Raw genomic sequence first — 17529 nt, 5'->3', positions numbered from 1 at the left:
CTCCTTAACTGCTGCACTTTATTCAAGACCTTGTCGGGAAGAGGGAATGTTTGGACATGAGCATCTTTCCATGGGTCTCAGTCTTGATGAGGAGTGAGGGTGAAGGAAATGCTGGGAAGAGGAATGTTGGTGAGGTGTGGGAGAGGGGTTGTGGAATGATAGGGGAAAAGCGATGAAGACAGAGTAATGTAGAGGGATGGAAGAGGGAGGGGAGGACAATATGTAACATGGAGCGTTGGGGAAGAGGGATAAGATATGCTCAGTCCCTGTTTGTATGTAAAAACTAGCAGTCCTTTTCTGGTCTTCCAGTGCTGTATCTGAGAAGCTGGAACACCTTTCCATTTGCCTGTGAACTATTCTGTAAAATGCTGCTTCGCCAAGCAATTCCAGCATTCCCCAAGTTCAGCAGAAGTGATAAAGGGGAATTTATGTAGACTGTTCCATGGAAAGTGCATCAAATCAGCATTAGAGTTCAAAAACTGAAGCTTTGTGGTTTAGCACATACAGGCAAATTTGAATTTTGGTAATTATCAATTCAGACTAAAATCATCTGGTAAATTCAAATTTTCATATTGGCTAAAGTGGAAATCAATATCCCTCTCCAACCCTCCCCACATCCACCTCCAAAATACCATTTCAATGCTGCCTGACAATTATTATAATTGCAGTGTTCATCCAATCAAACTGCACTTTTCACTGGCTGCACGCTTCACTGTAGGATCATTACCATTTATTGGTGAAAGTGAGGAATGCAGATGCTGGAGATTAGAGTCAAGAGTGTGGTACTGGAAAAGCGCAGCCGGTCAGGCAGCATCTGAGGAGCAGAAGAATCAATGCTTCGGCCAAAAGCCCTTCATCAAGAATGAGGCTGTGAGCCGAGGAGGGGGGAAGGGGGGGGTTGGTGAGATAAATGGGAGGTGGGTGTGGGGCTGGGGGGAAGGTAGCTGAGGGTGTGGTAGGTAGATGGAGGTGGGGTAATGGTGATAGGTTGGAGAGGAGGGTGGAGCAAACAAATGGGAAGCAAGATGGACAGGTAGGACAGGTCATGAGGGTGGTGCCAAGTTGGGAGGTTGGAACTGGGATAAGGTGGGGGGAGGGGAAATGAGGAAGCTGATGTAATCCACATTGATGCTATGGTGTTGGAGGGTCCCAAGGTAGATAATGAAGCATTTGTCCTTTAGGCATCAGGTGGTTAGGGAGTGGTGATGGAGGAGGCCCAGGACCTACATGTCCTTGGCAGAGTGGGAAGGGAAATTGAAGTATTCGGCCATGGGGCAGTGGGGTTGGTTGGTCCGGGTGTCCTGGAGGTGTTTACTGAAGCACTCTGTTTCTTGCCAGCTCTACTTAAAGTGAATATGTACATAGAGTCAGAGAGTCATAGAGATGTACATCACGGAAACAGACTCTTTGGTACAATTCGTCCATGTCGACCAGATATCCCAACCCAATCTCATCCCACCTGCCAGCACCTGGCCCATATCCCTCCAAACCCTTTCTGTTCATATACCCATCTAGATGCCTTTTAAATGTTGAAGTTGTACTAGCCTCCACCACTTCCTCTGGCAGCCCATTCCACATACATACCTCCCTCTGCATGAAACATTTGCCCCTTAGGTCTCTCTTATTTCTTTCCCCTCTCACACTAAATCTATGCCCTCCAGTTCTGGACTCCCCCACCTCAGGGAAAATACCTTGTCTATTTACCCTATGCATGCCCCTCATGACTTTACAAACCTCTACAAGTTCCCCCCTCAGTCTCCGACGCTCTAAGGAAAACAGCCCCAGCCTATTCAACTTCTCCCTATATCTCAAATCCTCCAATCCTGGAAACATCCTTCTAAATCTTTTCTGAACCCTATTGGGTTTCACAACATCCTTCTGATAGGAAGGAGTTCAGAATTGCATGCAATATTCCAAAAGTGTCTTGTACAGCCACAATATGATCTCCCAACTCCTGTACTCAATACTCTGATCAGTAAAGGAAAGCATACCAACGGCCTTCTTCACGGCCCAATTTACCTGCGACTCCACTTTCAAGAAGCTATCAACCTGCACTCCAAGATCTCTTTGTTCAGCAACACTCCCTAACACCTTACCATTAAGTGTATAAATCCTGCTTAGATTTGCTTTCTCAAAATGCTGCACCTTGCATTTAGCTAAATTATACTCCATCTGCCACTCCTCAGCCAACTGGCTCATTTGATCAAGATCTCGTTGTAATCTGAGGTAACCTTCTTCGCAGTCCATTACACCTCCAATTTTGGTGTCATCTGCAAACTTACTAACTATACCTCTTAAGCACACATCCAAATCAATTATATAAATGAGGAAAATGCATCTTAAAAGAAAGATGAATTTTAGCGATTGGAAGGGTAGCCTGGACTCAGAAGAGTGTTGTGTGTGCTGTAGTCACTCAGGGAGTCCAAGTTGCTGTGGCAACATGCACTATTACATATGTGTTGTAAGTTGGAGCTATTTAGCGATATTGAAAGCTCCAACTTTATTTCCATCATGTGCTAGACCAGCAACCGCTTCCATGCATATTGCCTGCCACTGGTGTGTGTTGAAAGGATTTGCAGGTTGGCCACTTTCTGAACATACATTGATCGCTTGTCAAGCTCTGTGTTTATGCTCAAACCTAGGACACTACTCACCTCAACATAGGAGCTTATGACAGTGCTGTGTAATAGCAAAGCATGGTGGATAATCATGAGAGAGAGCAGGTCCTCCAGGTACATGCTCAGAAAGCTGATAGCAGGGCAGTTGATACCAGCAGTCAATTCCTAATGTAGATGCAGGGCCACCAGAAATTCAATAATCTGATGAATGTATGTTTTGAGACGAATATCCTATGAACAACTGCAGTAGACTCAAAAAGGAATGGATTTACAACATTCCCTCTATTTCCTCCTGAATGACAGCAGATATATCAGAACACCACCATCAGCAAGGTCACACCCAATCACCCAGAAACCAGACTTGGTAATATGTCACATTTCCTTCAGTATTGTTCGGTAGAAATCTTAGAAATACTTATCCTGTTGACATTGTCGGTCTACCTACACCAAATGGACTGCAACAGCACAAGAAAGCTGCTCATCGCCTTTTGAAAACTACAAGAGATAGACAATAAGCCCTGGCCCAGTTAGCAATGCCCGCATCCAATGAGTGACTTTAAAAATAATTCCCTTCTCCACTTTTCCTTGTTGCTTAGCCTTTGCAGATTCCCAAGTGCTGCAACTTAACAGACAGTGGACAATAACTGAAAAAATGTAGTGATGAAGATTTGCCTTCAATTGATTTCTCTCTCATTGACATTTACTCAAATATTGAATTAGAAGATAGTGTGGTAGCTGGATCAGTCCATGGTGAAATAATGGTACAATGGCCTGCAGCCATGGCAGGTGACAAGGATAATACAGGTGCCAGCTCACTGGAGGTGGAGGTTGAAAATGAGTTCTACTGCTGTTGGTTCAGATAAGGGCTTCAATGAGCACGGCTACTAAAGAATGCAGATGGGTGTACACAGCAGAATGTTAGGTAGGCAGGGAAATAATTTGGCACAGGGCTTTGTGGGAGGTTTGGACTCCATCCATTCCGCATGAACTCTTGGCCAACTCCATCAGCACACTTGTGGGCCCAACCATGATACCAAATCTGATGGCAGATATTCTAGCTTCCAATGCAATGGTGCTGCTGTGGAAATTGGCATGAATAATATTATGACTGTGGAAATCATTGCTCAAAAGAAATTCCAGTGTTTTATTTACAGGGGCCAACAATCTGTCCTTCAGTAGATTACTAGGTTTGCTGAGGCATTGACCCAACAGCAAGTGGCTGGTATCATGGACCCTGAACCTATGGTCCTCTCTCAGGATTACAGCATGTTGTAATCCCATCCCTGCTGTCCGCCAGAGTCCTTGCTTTGCCTGTCAGCCAACCAACCCAGACTGCCACTGCTACAGCACATGCCAATATGCTGCTATCTGAAGTAATAACCTTTCAAATTTCATTTTTATGTGTAAAATGCTGATAGCTAGTTACAGATGAGAAAGGCCAATAAATCCACTTTCATTCATTTGCCTCTGATCACCCTTTTAATATATTTATACATTCCTATACTTGTCACTAGCTTGGTATAAACAGGGTTTAAGATGTTTCGTTTCAGATTCAAAGGTTATTTTGCTCAGTGAATGAAAAGCTCTGAATTGTTATGAGAGAAGGCCACAATATGCATAGTTAATGTTGAAGTACAGCATTATGTCCAACTGAGAAAGGAGAAAATGTATGTTTGCCTTTCAATAACCACTGCTGAAATTTTAATTTCTTTGTGTGAAAAACATGAAGCATAATTAGGGCATAATTCCTCTTTTTATATTTGAATCTTAAATTATCCTTTAAATGGAAATTAAACAGAGACCTTTCTACAAATGTATTGGATTGAAAAATTGGATGGCATCATTACAGGCATGCAATCCTTCTCACCTGACTCTTGCTAAATGTTTGAAAATTCAATTGCAAAGGAATCTGGCCGATTATCTGTCCAACGATGCATAGGATAGCTTTGTTTTTACAAAGCCCAGCATATTGACCTCTCAAACTTTATTCAATTGTCAAAAGACCAAAATGAAAAAAACATCTACATTGCAATATCTAAAGCGCTCCTTGACAAATGCTTAGACAAGCTGAAAAAAAGGTTCCATTCATTTTGAATGCAAATCTCATTTCTACTTGTAATCCACTTACTACACCTCTAAGCGCAATCCATTTGATGATTTTATGCATTTTTTTAAATATATGAATAGTTTGGTTATGTTCCTAAATATACTAATTATATGGATTTGTGTTATTAAATGAAGAAAGATAACAAATGAACGTAACATTCAACAGTCAAGGCTCACTAATTTAAAATGAGACCTAAGATGGAGTAATTGTCTTTAGCAATTCCATATTTCCATGATTGGGGTTAATTTGAATTCAGAACTAATAATGATAAGTAAGATATAACATGCCCTTGATCCATCAATCCAGTCACAGTTTATTAATATTGCTAGTGCATTTTATTTGCTTTAAATGATAAAAGTGTACCCAGGTCAATACAATTAAGTATCTGGCACATCTCCCTCGAGCAAAATTGACATAGGGCATGGTAAAATGTATTATGGGTTGATAAGTTATTCTCTAATAACAAAGCAATTAAAAATCATATTGTGTGCTACCTCAATTTCCCCTTCAGTAAAAAAAAGGCCACATCATACAGATCTGTTAAAAAGATTCAATTATGTTCCTTTGTTTTTTCCCAGTTACTAGAAATCAACAAGGTACAACCACTACAAAAATAATCAACTAACCACCTGAAAAGAAATCAATATCCTTTGAGTGGCTAGTTGATTCTTCTCCTTTGTATGGCTGAGATTAACAATTTGAACATATATAAGCAATCTGACAAAATAAAACATGAACATGATCCATTTTTTAAACTGTTTTTCTCCACTAAGGCCTCCTCTCTATCAAAGTGTTTTCTTCTTTTGAAGTTGAATTATATTTTCATGTGTCATTCTTCTTTTGTGATACCTATTCTTTACAAAGCTGAAGAGTGAATAAACCTCTTCTTCATTCATGTGCCTTTCAACAGTTTTATAGCATTATTCTTGACCTCTAGTCTTGGTGGCTTAGCTGGCTCTTAATTATTTGTTTTCTGCACTGCCATATCCATTCTTCACAGTAATAATACAGGTGTCCTTTTTCCTGAGCTTCAGAAGTTCAATTATCCCTGGTGCTGACATTTCCCACTCCAATAATTGCCAAAACTAGCCCCTCATGCAAGTCTGTACTAATATTCCAAGGGATATCCCACCCAGACTCGCCACCCATACATTTCCCCTGGTTAATCCACCTAACCTGCGCATTCCTGAACACTATGGGCAATTCAGCATGGCCAATCTACCTAACCTGCACATATTTGCACAGGGAGAAAGTGAAAACTCCACATAGACACTCACCCATAGAACCTGGCTCCTTAGCATTGTGAGGCAGCAGTGCTAACCACTAATCTACTCTTTGAGGATGTGATGAGACAAGTTGGTGAAGGTTGAGCAGTGGATGTGGTGTATATAGATTTCAGCAAGGCATTTGGTAGGCTTATTCAGAGAGTTAGGAGGTATAGGATACAGGAAAATTTGGTTGTCTGGATACAGAATTGGCCGGCCAAAAGAATACAGTGAGTGGTAGTGGATGGAAAACATTCCACCTGGAGGTTGGTGATCAGGGTGTCCTGCAATGATCTGTACTTGGGCCTCTGCTGTTTGTAGCTTTTACAAATGACTTAGATAATGTAATGAAAGGATGGATTAGTAAGTTTGCCGATAACAGAAAGGTAGTGTTGTTCTAAATTGAGGGCTGCTGCAAGCTCCAACAAGACATTGATAGGTTGCAGAGCTGGGCCAAGAAGTGACAGATGGAATTCAACATGGATAAATGTGAAGTGATTCATTTTAGAAGATTGACTTTCAATATTGAATACAGGGTTAAAGATGGGATTCCTGGCAGTGTGAAGGAACAGTGATGTCTTGGTGTCCATGTACAAAGATCCATCAAAGTTGCCATCCAAGTTGACAGGATTGGGTGTACTGTGTTTTGTCTTTAAATAGCAGGGAGATTGAGTTTAAGAGCCGTGAGGTTTTGCTGCAGCTCCATAAAACCCTGGTTAGACCACAGTTGGAATATTATGTCCAATTCTGGTTGCCTCATTATAGAAAGGATGTAGATGCTTTAGAGAGGGTGCAGAGGAGATTTACCAGGATTGCAGGGCATGTCTTATGAAGAGAGATTAAGTGAGCTAGGGCTTTTCATACTGGAGAGAAGAAGAAAAAGAGGTGACTTGATAGAGCCATACAAGGTAATAAGAGGCAGAGGAGAAAGTGAGGACTGCAGATGCTGGAGATCAGAGTCAAAGAGTATGGTGCTGGTAAAGCACAGCCGGTCAGGCAGTATACGAGGAGCAGGAGAATCGACATTTCGGGCATAAGCCCTTCATCAGGAATAAGAGGCATAGATAGAGTAGATAGCCAGAGACTTTTCCCCAGGGCAGAAATGGCTGTCAAAAGGGGTCATAATTTTAAAGTGATTGGAGGAAGGTATAGGGGAAATGTCAGAGGTAGATTCTTTGTGCAGAGAGTGGTAGGTGCGTGGTGTTGGGAGAGTCAGAGACATTAGGGACATTTAAGCAACTGCTGGACAAGCACGTCAAAGGCAGGAAATTGGGTTTATCTTAAATTAAGATTAATGCTTGGCACAGCATCATGGGCTGAAGGGCCTGTACTGTACTATACTGTTCTATGTTCCATCATGCTGCCTTACATTTATCCAAACCTGGATCCATTTCACTTAATCACAAACTCCACCTTCTCTATTAACTATTATTGTTGCAGCATGGTTCCAGGCAGCTTCTTATCTGTCTGAACCAGGTACTCATGTTGAAGTCAAAACCAGCAGCTTTTGGCATTTGTTTGTGCTTTTATTTCAAGACAGGTATTGCAATATCATAAAACCAATAACCAGGCCAAAAGAAAAGTGATGAAAAGGTGTATGTATGTGTTTCTGTGTGTTTAATGGTGGTTTTGGTACAGGGGAGAAGGGGTGGGGGGTTAAATTGACAAAAGAAATGTAAACTAAATACTGGAGAGAATCTTGAAGAAAGGCTTGCAGTTATATAGCACTCTACATAACTTCAGAATGTCCTAAAGTGTTCTACAGCCAGTTGCAATACACAAAGTATTTTCGGTGTCATCTTGAAGATCCCAGCAGTCAATTTGTACACTGCCAACTCCCACAAATAACAATCCCACCAGGAACAGATTATCTGTGAAAGATAAATATTACCCAGGACCCTGGGAACAATTCTTCTGTTTTCCTTCCAAATGCTGGGGGCTTTGACACCATGCCAGATCATTCCCGAAGCAAGCTTCTCATCTGAAAAGGTGGGGGTTTTGAAAGAGCAAACGTGATGGAGAAAGACATCTGAAGCAATCCAGCTGTACAGTCACCAGGCATTAACGGGTCTCACTTGAAGACCCGGGGAAGACAATCTGTTGTGCAGCTTTCGGAGCATAGGCTATATCACCGCGATCTTAGTCGGTGTACAAAGGGAAGCCTCACGATGGCAGCCCAGCTGTAGGGAAAGGATGAATTTCAGCTTCTGACAGACAGAATCTCCGGGTTAACGAGAGAATTCTCAGGCAGATTACGTTGAAAGGAATAGATCAAAACGTTGGCATGGTTTGTACTTTAAATATATAGGCACGCTAATTTTTTTTTGTATAGCTGGTACGGCGTCTATAGTCTCAATTAATCCTCAACCTCGCTTAAATTATAACATGCAGTGACTTCCCCTTCTGTCCCTAGGCAGATCGTTACAGTTTTCAATGATTTTAGGACTCATGCCACTGGCGTTATAAAGATTTATGCATTCGTTACAATCGTCACATTACTGAATAGTAAATGTTATAAGTCCATATTTGGATCCGCCCAAGCAACGTGCTCTCTTATTAGACTTCTCCTGCCTTGTGCAAAATTTCATTCTAATCGCAGCCACATGTTCTTCTGTGTGGTGCGGAGAGTTTAATTAGCACATTTCAAACTTCTCCCCATAATGTTTTCATACTTCGCTGGACGCGTTATTCCAAGCGATAGGAAAGTTCGACTGAGATAATAGAATGTAAATGTAAATACTACTAACAATGAACCAGTGTTGCGTTTAATTGCTACAACAGTCTTTGCTGTGCTGATTTCAAAAAAAGTACTGCAGGAACCGTGTGCCAATCAATGCAGAATAATGTTGTCACGTCTCTGCCATACGATCTACATAGTCGGGCTCGCCATGTTCAGGTTTGAATCCGCAAAAGCTGATGAAATTGTCAAGTGTTGATGAAATGCTGTGAGAAGTGAGCTGAGGCATCGGGGAAGTGTACAGTCTGTTCCAGAGCTCAGCTTCCCTCGTATTTATGGAGTACCTCCTAGAATTGCCGTTTAGTAGGTCACAGTATTTGGAATTCAAGTAGATGCTCAGAACTGATTAATAGCATTAAAATAAATGATGTGATGCAGAAACCAGTCTCCAAGGCCACCTTTGGTCAGAGGTGTGCTGTTTCATTTTCATTGTCCGATCAACTGTAGTTTTAAAAATAGAGCACAGCGCCCGCTCTTCACTCAATCAGGGATGATTCCTCGCTTGGTCCAATAAAAGGTGGGACTCCGCTCAATCCAATTCATCAACCTCTCTGAGAGGTTTGGTCTGACTGGGAAAGAGGTTAATGAAGGAATAGGATGGTTTATTTTCTGTCATAGGTCGGGAAATGTTGGGGGTGAGTGGGGTTGAAATAACATTCTCTTTTTTCGCGTGTCACGTTTCAGTAAAGAAAGAAACTGGGTTTCAAAGTTTGCCTTCGTGTGCCAGTGCGGTGGCAATGAATCAACACTCTTAATAAAAGCTTTTGCACACCCCTCTCTCCAGCGCGTTCCCAGAGGGAGAGCGATGCCCGTGTCATAAGGTGGGTACCAAGGTTTGAAATCTGAGCTTCCTTCTTCCATTTTACCTTGGTTGACCGTAAGAGTTTGTTTGGGGTTCTGAGAGAACCCCACGCGCACTGTTTTTTTTAAACAACCACACACTCACTCAAAATAAACAACTGAATCCAAAGATTGGGAGGAGGGCTCTGGGAATGTACAACTTGCCCTGTCAAGCGGGCAAGAGAGTGGGGAGGGATGTTGCCCAAGGCAAATATTAAGCCACTTGCATGTAGCCTGTCGCCTGAGGTGGACAGCGGCCGTGTTGACATGAACTGCCAGTCTCAAGACACATGCAGACAATATTACAGTTTATGTTCTATTCCGGGGGGGGGGGGCGGAAATGTGTATTTCCCCGCCCCGGAAACCATCGGGCAAACCCTGTTTGCAAACTCCAGACTTGAGGGGAGGGCTACCTGAGGTCCTGAAATCCCCCACCCTCTAACACCCAGAGAGGTCTCAGTCACCTCCCCAGAACGAACACCCCCACCCTCAACCTTCCTGTTCCATTTCTCCGCCGCTAACGAGGCGGGTCGCCTTCTTCACCTTGTGACTTTGATTTTTGTCTCTCCTTTTTTTCAAAAACAAAACATGTTTTGAGGACAGAGAGAGAGAGAGAGAAAAACAGTGAGCTACCTCTCCCATCTTCAGGGGAGATGATGAGGTGAGGTAGAGGGGGGGGGGGGGGGGGGGGGAGGGAGAGACGTATTCAGAGAGAGCCGGTGACGCACGGGCGTAACGAGGCAAAGCTGCTCCATTTGATAAGGGATTTTTTTTTCCAAAGACACACACACACTCTTAAAATAAAGTGGAGGTGGGCACTTGGTGCTGAGGCGGGGAGGGAGGGACATCGTTTGCGCCAGTCACGGTGCTGAGGGGACAGCAGCTCCTGAGTGCTCTGCCGGACAACTGGAGCCGAGCTGGGGGTAAGACTTGACAAGAGAGCGGGCAGCTCAGAGACAGAGTGTGTGTGTGTGTGTGTGAGAGAGAGAGAAACCTTCCCTTAATGGGAAACGCGGTGTTGCCCAGTTGTTGAGCAGCAGCGGCTGGCGCGGGAAGGGGAAGCCGCTGTCACCTTGCTTGTGTAATCCGGTGAGAGTGTGCTAGTGCCGGCTCGGGGGATCGGGAGGGTGGGGAATGTGCAATGGACCCCGCCTCCACATCCCTCCGCACCCCCTTGGCAAAAGTGACCCTGAAAGCGGCTCACTGAGGTGGTGGTGGGGGGGGGGGGGGTTGGACGCGCCTACTCTTACCCCTGCTCCCCGAATGCTGACCTGATCTTCGCAGGGAGGGGGCTGTTTTATTTTTATTTCCTCTTCCCCCCCCCCCCCCCCGCAAAGTTTTCACAGCCAATCGGCTCTGATAAGCGGGGCTGCTCGGAAAGCAGATCATTCTGTGTTTGTGTGTGTGTTGACACTTGTGAGGAGCAGCTCCTGCTGTTTTGTCGAACGTGTGTTTTCTGTGCGTGAGGATTGTTGACATGGTTTTGATTTGTGGATGTATTTATCACACAATATATGCCTGTGTTTTCTTTTATTTTTTTTTAAATCCCGTTTTGATAATGCGCTGGATGGTCTTTAACCATGAACTGTGTCAGCCAGGTTTCATTGTATCTGGGTGAGCGTTTACAGTACTGTAACTGTTCTGAAGTAACAGCGGATTCATTTCTGAGGTGTACCTATTTCGTGTTTCCACTGAAATTGCCCTCGTCCCGTAAGCAAGACTCACAAGTGGTGAACTTAGTGATTTTATTTTCATGTTGCTTTTGGTGGCTGCAGTGACATTTTTGGACTCGTCAAAAATGATTTGAAACACTCCAGCTCTAATTCCACCGGAGCGCACAGTGTGAATCAGATGCGTGCAGGTTTTAATTGTTTTCTGTAATGCTCAATGTAGTGTCGTAACAGATGTTTGAAAAGAAAACCAGCAATAAGATGAATGCATATACGTGTGTTCTGAAAAAGGTAGCGCGGAGAACCTTATTAAGTGTCCTTCCTCACTCTCCCTTTATACTCCGGTGGAGGTTACAGGTTCTGCTACCAATTGGTGAATGCAAACAATTTTTACTCTGACTAGGCAGTGACCAAGGATGAATACAGAAACAATATAGAGCAAGACTCCTCCAAAATAAAAGGTGCATGCATCCTCTGGATGTTGCTAATGTTTAAAATATATTTGATCCAGCTGAACTGGTTGTAGTTCAGACTGTTTGAGAGAGTGCTCCCCCTGCCCCTGCTGGCTTCTCCACAGTCTGATTAACTGTAACCATTACCTGCCTTATGCAAGTGGGCATGGTCATTACATCCAGTTCTCTCTGGAGGGAAAATGTCCAATCTCCACCCATCGCCTCTTGTGTCATTTTCAGTACACTTTCTAACTAATCCTCCCCAGATATATCTAATGTCCTGTTACAATAGGCTACAGTGAAGGTCGATCTCATGAATTTGTGGACTTCATTTCCCTGAAGTTTCCACTTGAATTCTTTATTTTCTGTTTTCAACATAGTCACGATACACTCATTTAAATGCAACAATGGTTTATATCCATCTTTATGAAGGAAAACAAATCTCATGCTTCACTGCAAGGTAATCAGAGAGAACAATGGATTCCAAACCATGAAGGTGACATGATGAATGTCCAACAGGAAGATTTTAAAGAGTGGGAAGATGGAGAGATGTAGAATATGGAGCCAAGGCAACGGAAGAGTTGGCCAACAGAGAGGTGGTGGGAACCAGAATTTTCAAGGGAGCAGAGTTCTTGCAGGGGAGGGAACTGCAAGGTGTTGTAGTGAAAGGAAAGAGAGAGGCCAGTGGATGTTCTTCATATAAGTTTTCAATTGGAGACCTTTGGGAGCTCCTGTCCAGATTTATCACAAAGAATATGAGTGGTTGATTGAATTGGATTTGATGTGGGTTAGGATATGAGCAGCTGGAGGAAACAAAGGTTCCTTTAAGTCTGTAGGTTCATCAAGTTGCCAGGAGCATTGGAAAGAACCAAAGAAATAAGCAGTAGGTGGGTGTACAGGAATAATAAACAAACAAAATTATTGAAGACCAGTGCAACCAGGTAACAAAAACTATAATTTTAAAGATTCTTAATTAAAGTCACAATATTATGTGGGGATGGTAATGCATCACAGCTCCGCAATAGCAACCAATCATAGAAAGCCAGGAAAGTATTAGCCAACAACTTGTGCTTACTCTACAAGGGCACCTTGGTGCAAATGTTGCCATAAAAGAGAGGCAACCAAACACATGCAATGACCTCTCCATTGCCTGCTGACTAGAACTATTAATAGCCACCTTGACCAGGCCAATGAGCAACACTTTAAGCAAGTTGTTTGACTTGCCTTTTCCCTTGCTATATTGGGTGTCCAAAGACCATGTGTATATGGCTAAAGTAGAGACAAATACGAGAAGCAGCCCCTGTAACAGGTGCCCAAAGTCTGTTATAATCTATATATGCATGCTCCATGCACTTTTTGAGGTTGCAAATATCAAAAGAGGCCTAGGAGTCCATGAACATTTTTAACTCCTGATAGTACGGGATTGCCAGGAAATATCAAAATGGCTGACAAAGGTAAGGAAGTAAAGTGTATGCAGCAATAAGCCACACTCCTCAATTCTGATTGGAAGGAATTGTGGAAAGTTTCCTTGTGCCAGCTGAAATTATGGAGAATAGGTCTTTGAGGGAGGGGTTGGGACGTCCTGGGGCCAATGTAATATCCTATTAGAATGGGACTTAGTTCAGATGGAGCTCACCTGGTCTGAGCTGTCCGGACACCGTGAGTGCTTTGTCAGACAGAGCACCACTGCTTTGGAGTTCTGGATGGCTAAGGCCATGAGCTGCACACTAATCTATGTCAGCCCAGCAGTTTCTGTGGCATCACCCAGCCTGCTCCCCTGCCATGCAGCAGATAATGGAGTCTTGTCACCACAAATTCCAAACTCTCTCCTCTGTCAGCCTCTAGAAACCAGATTGATGGAGGTCTGGGGGAACTCTTACATAACAGTTCCTGATGACAGCTGCTACTCCTGATGTAGGAGAGCTCCAGTGGTAGGCAAACAAGTCCCATACATTAATCAGATCCTAGCATTACATAGGCAACTCCTGTAAGCTGTTACAGAGACCAGAATGGACTATCAACAGGAGCTGCATGCCGTAATTGAGGATGTGGACCTGACAGAGGGTATACATTGGCAGGATGCACCATCTTGGAGAGGGCTTGATGTAAAGAAATTATTGCAGGGTCAGAAGATTGCCACCTGAGTATGAAGATAACCCAATGTCTGATTACCCTTATAAGTGGAAGACTCTGTACCTCAGTAATTATCCAGTGCTGCCATGTGTCCCAGAAGAAGTGGCCAATGATCTTCTGTATCTTTGTCAAAAGCTTCAGGGAAGGATCAAAGTGATCAATCAGTACCACAACCTGGCAGCAATCAGTTGGTTTATGATGAACACTCAACAGTAGGAGTCACTGTAGGACAGCATTTGAAGCTTTCATGTCTAGGACCCTAGGTGAATGGCAAATTTGGCCTCCAGCTTCTGCTGGTAGACTAAATAATATTCCTCATCAGAGCTAAGCTAAACGCCCAAGTCGAGGAGATGTGTAGTACTTGAATTGAAATGCCTAAGGTTCTACAGCTTAGAGTCTACCTGCCACTGACTGAGCAGGAATCCAGAGCATGTTTCCAAAGTTGAACCTGGTGGAGGACTCTGCAGAGTATATCTTGGTGCTCTCACAGGTCAGGCAGCATCAAAGGAGCAGGAGATTCGATGTTTCGGGCTTAAGCCCTTCTTCAGGAAGTGCTCCAGCCTGAAACATCGATTCTCCTGCTCCTTTGATGCTCCCTGACCTGCTGCACTTTTCCAGCAAGACATTTTCAGCTCTGATCTCCAGTATCTGCAGTCCTCACTTTCTCCTAGCTGTCACAGGTCAGCAGGGTCTCTGAAACGTAGGAACATAAGCCAAGAGGACTTACTCCATGCCTGATTGTGTGGAACCAAACTCAACATCCTCATTCATAGGAAGTACAGGAATGGCTCAACACAAATAAAATATAATCAGCAAGAGAAGGGTTGCCTGACTCACTGCTCTCCTGAAGTGAAGATGTATCATCAAGGACCTGTTAACCATATTCATACACTTGGGTGGTATTGTACTAAAGTCAGATCTGGATGACAAACTGTGAATTGAACCTGAATGTCCACAGAATCCTGAAGAAATATTTATGATTGACCCTGTTGAATGTTTTTTTCCTGATGAAAGGAAAGGAAGGCAGTTGACAGACCAGTTCTCTGGGAAAGATGGACCAGATCCTTAAACAGATGGATGTTATCATCAATAGTCGTGGCCTGGGTCAATGTAGCACTGGTTGAGTTGACCATGTGGTCAAGTCAATACCAAAGCACATTGACACTGATGTGATAAAAAAAAACTGTCTATGCTTAGGAGAGAGAGAGAGAGATGGTGCCAGTTTTAAGATCTTTGCTCTTTGGCAATAGAGCTGATGATGGCTCCATGCTATGAGAGGGATATTTCCTCAGTTGTTAAATGTTCCTCAGGAGTCACCCATAGTCATTCTGCATGTGGAATTTCATGGTAAGCTTATCTAGCCCTGGGGATTGGCCCCTGAAGGGCTGGTTGAGGATGCAAGTCAATTCCTCCAGACTAATACGAGCATCTTGCTTTTTTAGTGCCCTGGGACAAGCTGCAGCAGATCCTCCCACAAAGCTCTGTGAGCATCCTCACTGGATGAATGCAAAGAACAGATCCATTTTGTGTTTGAACCTTGATGCTCACCATGCAGTTACATTGATATTGATAATAAGAATGTGAATTACCTGTGTCGAAATGATATCTTTTAAAATGAAACTTTCAATATAAATTTTGTTTAAGTTGTATTTGGGACATGTCAAGTGGTCCTTTTCAATCAAAGTATTGAAAAGGACCATTTGACAAGTCTCCAAAAATACAACTTAAACAAATTTTATATAGAAAGATTGAAAAAAATATACTTTTGATTGAATGGGTAGATGTGGCCGATTGATTAGGATGGTGGCAAAGCTTGCCAAAGGTTGCTATTGGAGTGCTAGTGGAGTGGTGTTGGACATTTTTCTGTTTCCAAAGCGGTGCAAAAGATCAAAGAATTTTAAGGGAAAATTACATCCAGGATGCGGTTTCTTTTGCATTGGTTTGGTAGTAATTTTGCTGAGAGTCAACCCTACCCACAAAAATTTGTTCTGATCAAATTCGCGTGATACAGAGATTCTGCTCATACATTCATGTGCAGATCTTTCTAAGAACCTGTTAAAACTAAACCTTGTCTCAGCACCAGGGTCCTGTCAGGCACCCTCTCCAAAGTTTTTAAACAGTAAAGGATGTTTAATTTATTGAGAAATTCATGCATGTATGATGAACATGGTTCTGTGTAGGTTTGTAAAGCCATTCTTTGTTATTTAAGGTGAGATCACTGCCAGTTTTTGGAATAGATATTCAATTTTTTAAATTAACCTGTTCAGAGATGTTAATGCACACATCTGGAGCAGGTGGTACTTGAACCCAGGACTCCTGGGCCAGAGGTAAGGACACTACCACTAAGCCATTTGATTGAAATGCTTATGTTTTTTAATCCACCCATTTTCAGCGAGCCATACAATAACATAAGTATATTACTTTTGAATAAGTCAGTAAGTATTTTCCAATGCAAGAAATGTAAAACTAAGTGTATTCTAAAACACTGCTCTGTTGACCTTGCTCATCGAACTTGTTTGGTGATATGCATTGAATTTGACTGGAAACTTGGACAAAAAAATAATCAGAAGCCGAGCATTATTTTTTGCTCAGTTGACAGCAACCAAAGTTGAAGCTCTACCCTCATAAAAGTTTCATCAATGTTCTTGAGACTGCAATAGCATTAACTGGCATCTAGAAAATTGAAAGTTACAACACATTTATGCTATCCACAAATATATCTGTGAAGTATGAAATGATGAAGCCTATGACAATCATCAGAAACTGCATTTCCTAATCTCAAGTTAAGATTGAGATAAAAAGGATGACTTTTGACTTGATAGCATAGTGAGTTAATTAATTGAACCCTTCCTAATTGAAGGTGCAAGTTCCAATGTTCAGTTCCCAATGTTGGTGCTCTCAGCCAGGGTGGTACTAGGACTGTGATAAGTAGATTTCAGTGTGTTTGAATTAGGGTGGGGAGTATCAATCACTACGTGCTGCTCTTGATTTCAGTGAATCATGATGTAAGTGTGATGTTGGTTGAGGACAGAATTGAATTTGTCCTTGACCAAGTCTGCAGTTTAACAGCCAACAAATTTTTACTTGGCAAGACTGAGCCATTAATAATAGCAATTTTGATGGGTATGCAAAGGGGTGTCCAATACCTGTGGAATTATAGCGTTCCAAAAAGTCATCACATTCTGCCAAAGAGAAAAATTACAGCAATGGTAGACTAGAACAAAGGATGATTTTAATTTTCAGCACCTTGACAAGAATCAGGCTGGTTGGAACCTGCCAGATGGAACCTGCCTGTTAGTCAGATTATAGTGGAAATAAAAGAACCTAAATAATGGCAGATGGTATGCTTTACAAAATTATCACCCAGGTGTTGGAGGTGAAAATCCACCTTGAGGTGTTCTTTGTGCTGTTAGCAACAGAATGTACTCTTGAATTTCTCACCCCCAGTATAAAGATTTAGTTAAATGTTCAATTAATAACTTTTGTAACTAATTCAAAATGGTAATGTTCAGTGTTTATCTTGGATGTCACTACTTCTTGTCAATCCACCATATTAGTATCTGACTCCATATACATATTTGTCTCACTGTTGCATTCTACTCAGTTGATCACCAGATGTTCTCAAAATGTATTAAGCTAATACCACAAGACAATCACTGCCTTCATTTGATTTGCAGATAGGTTTAATCTTCTTAATGGTGTAAATG

This window comes from Hemiscyllium ocellatum, chromosome 14, assembly GCF_020745735.1.
Source record: "Hemiscyllium ocellatum isolate sHemOce1 chromosome 14, sHemOce1.pat.X.cur, whole genome shotgun sequence".
Taxonomy (NCBI): domain Eukaryota; kingdom Metazoa; phylum Chordata; class Chondrichthyes; order Orectolobiformes; family Hemiscylliidae; genus Hemiscyllium; species Hemiscyllium ocellatum.
Note: the sequence above shows the minus strand (reverse complement) of the source record.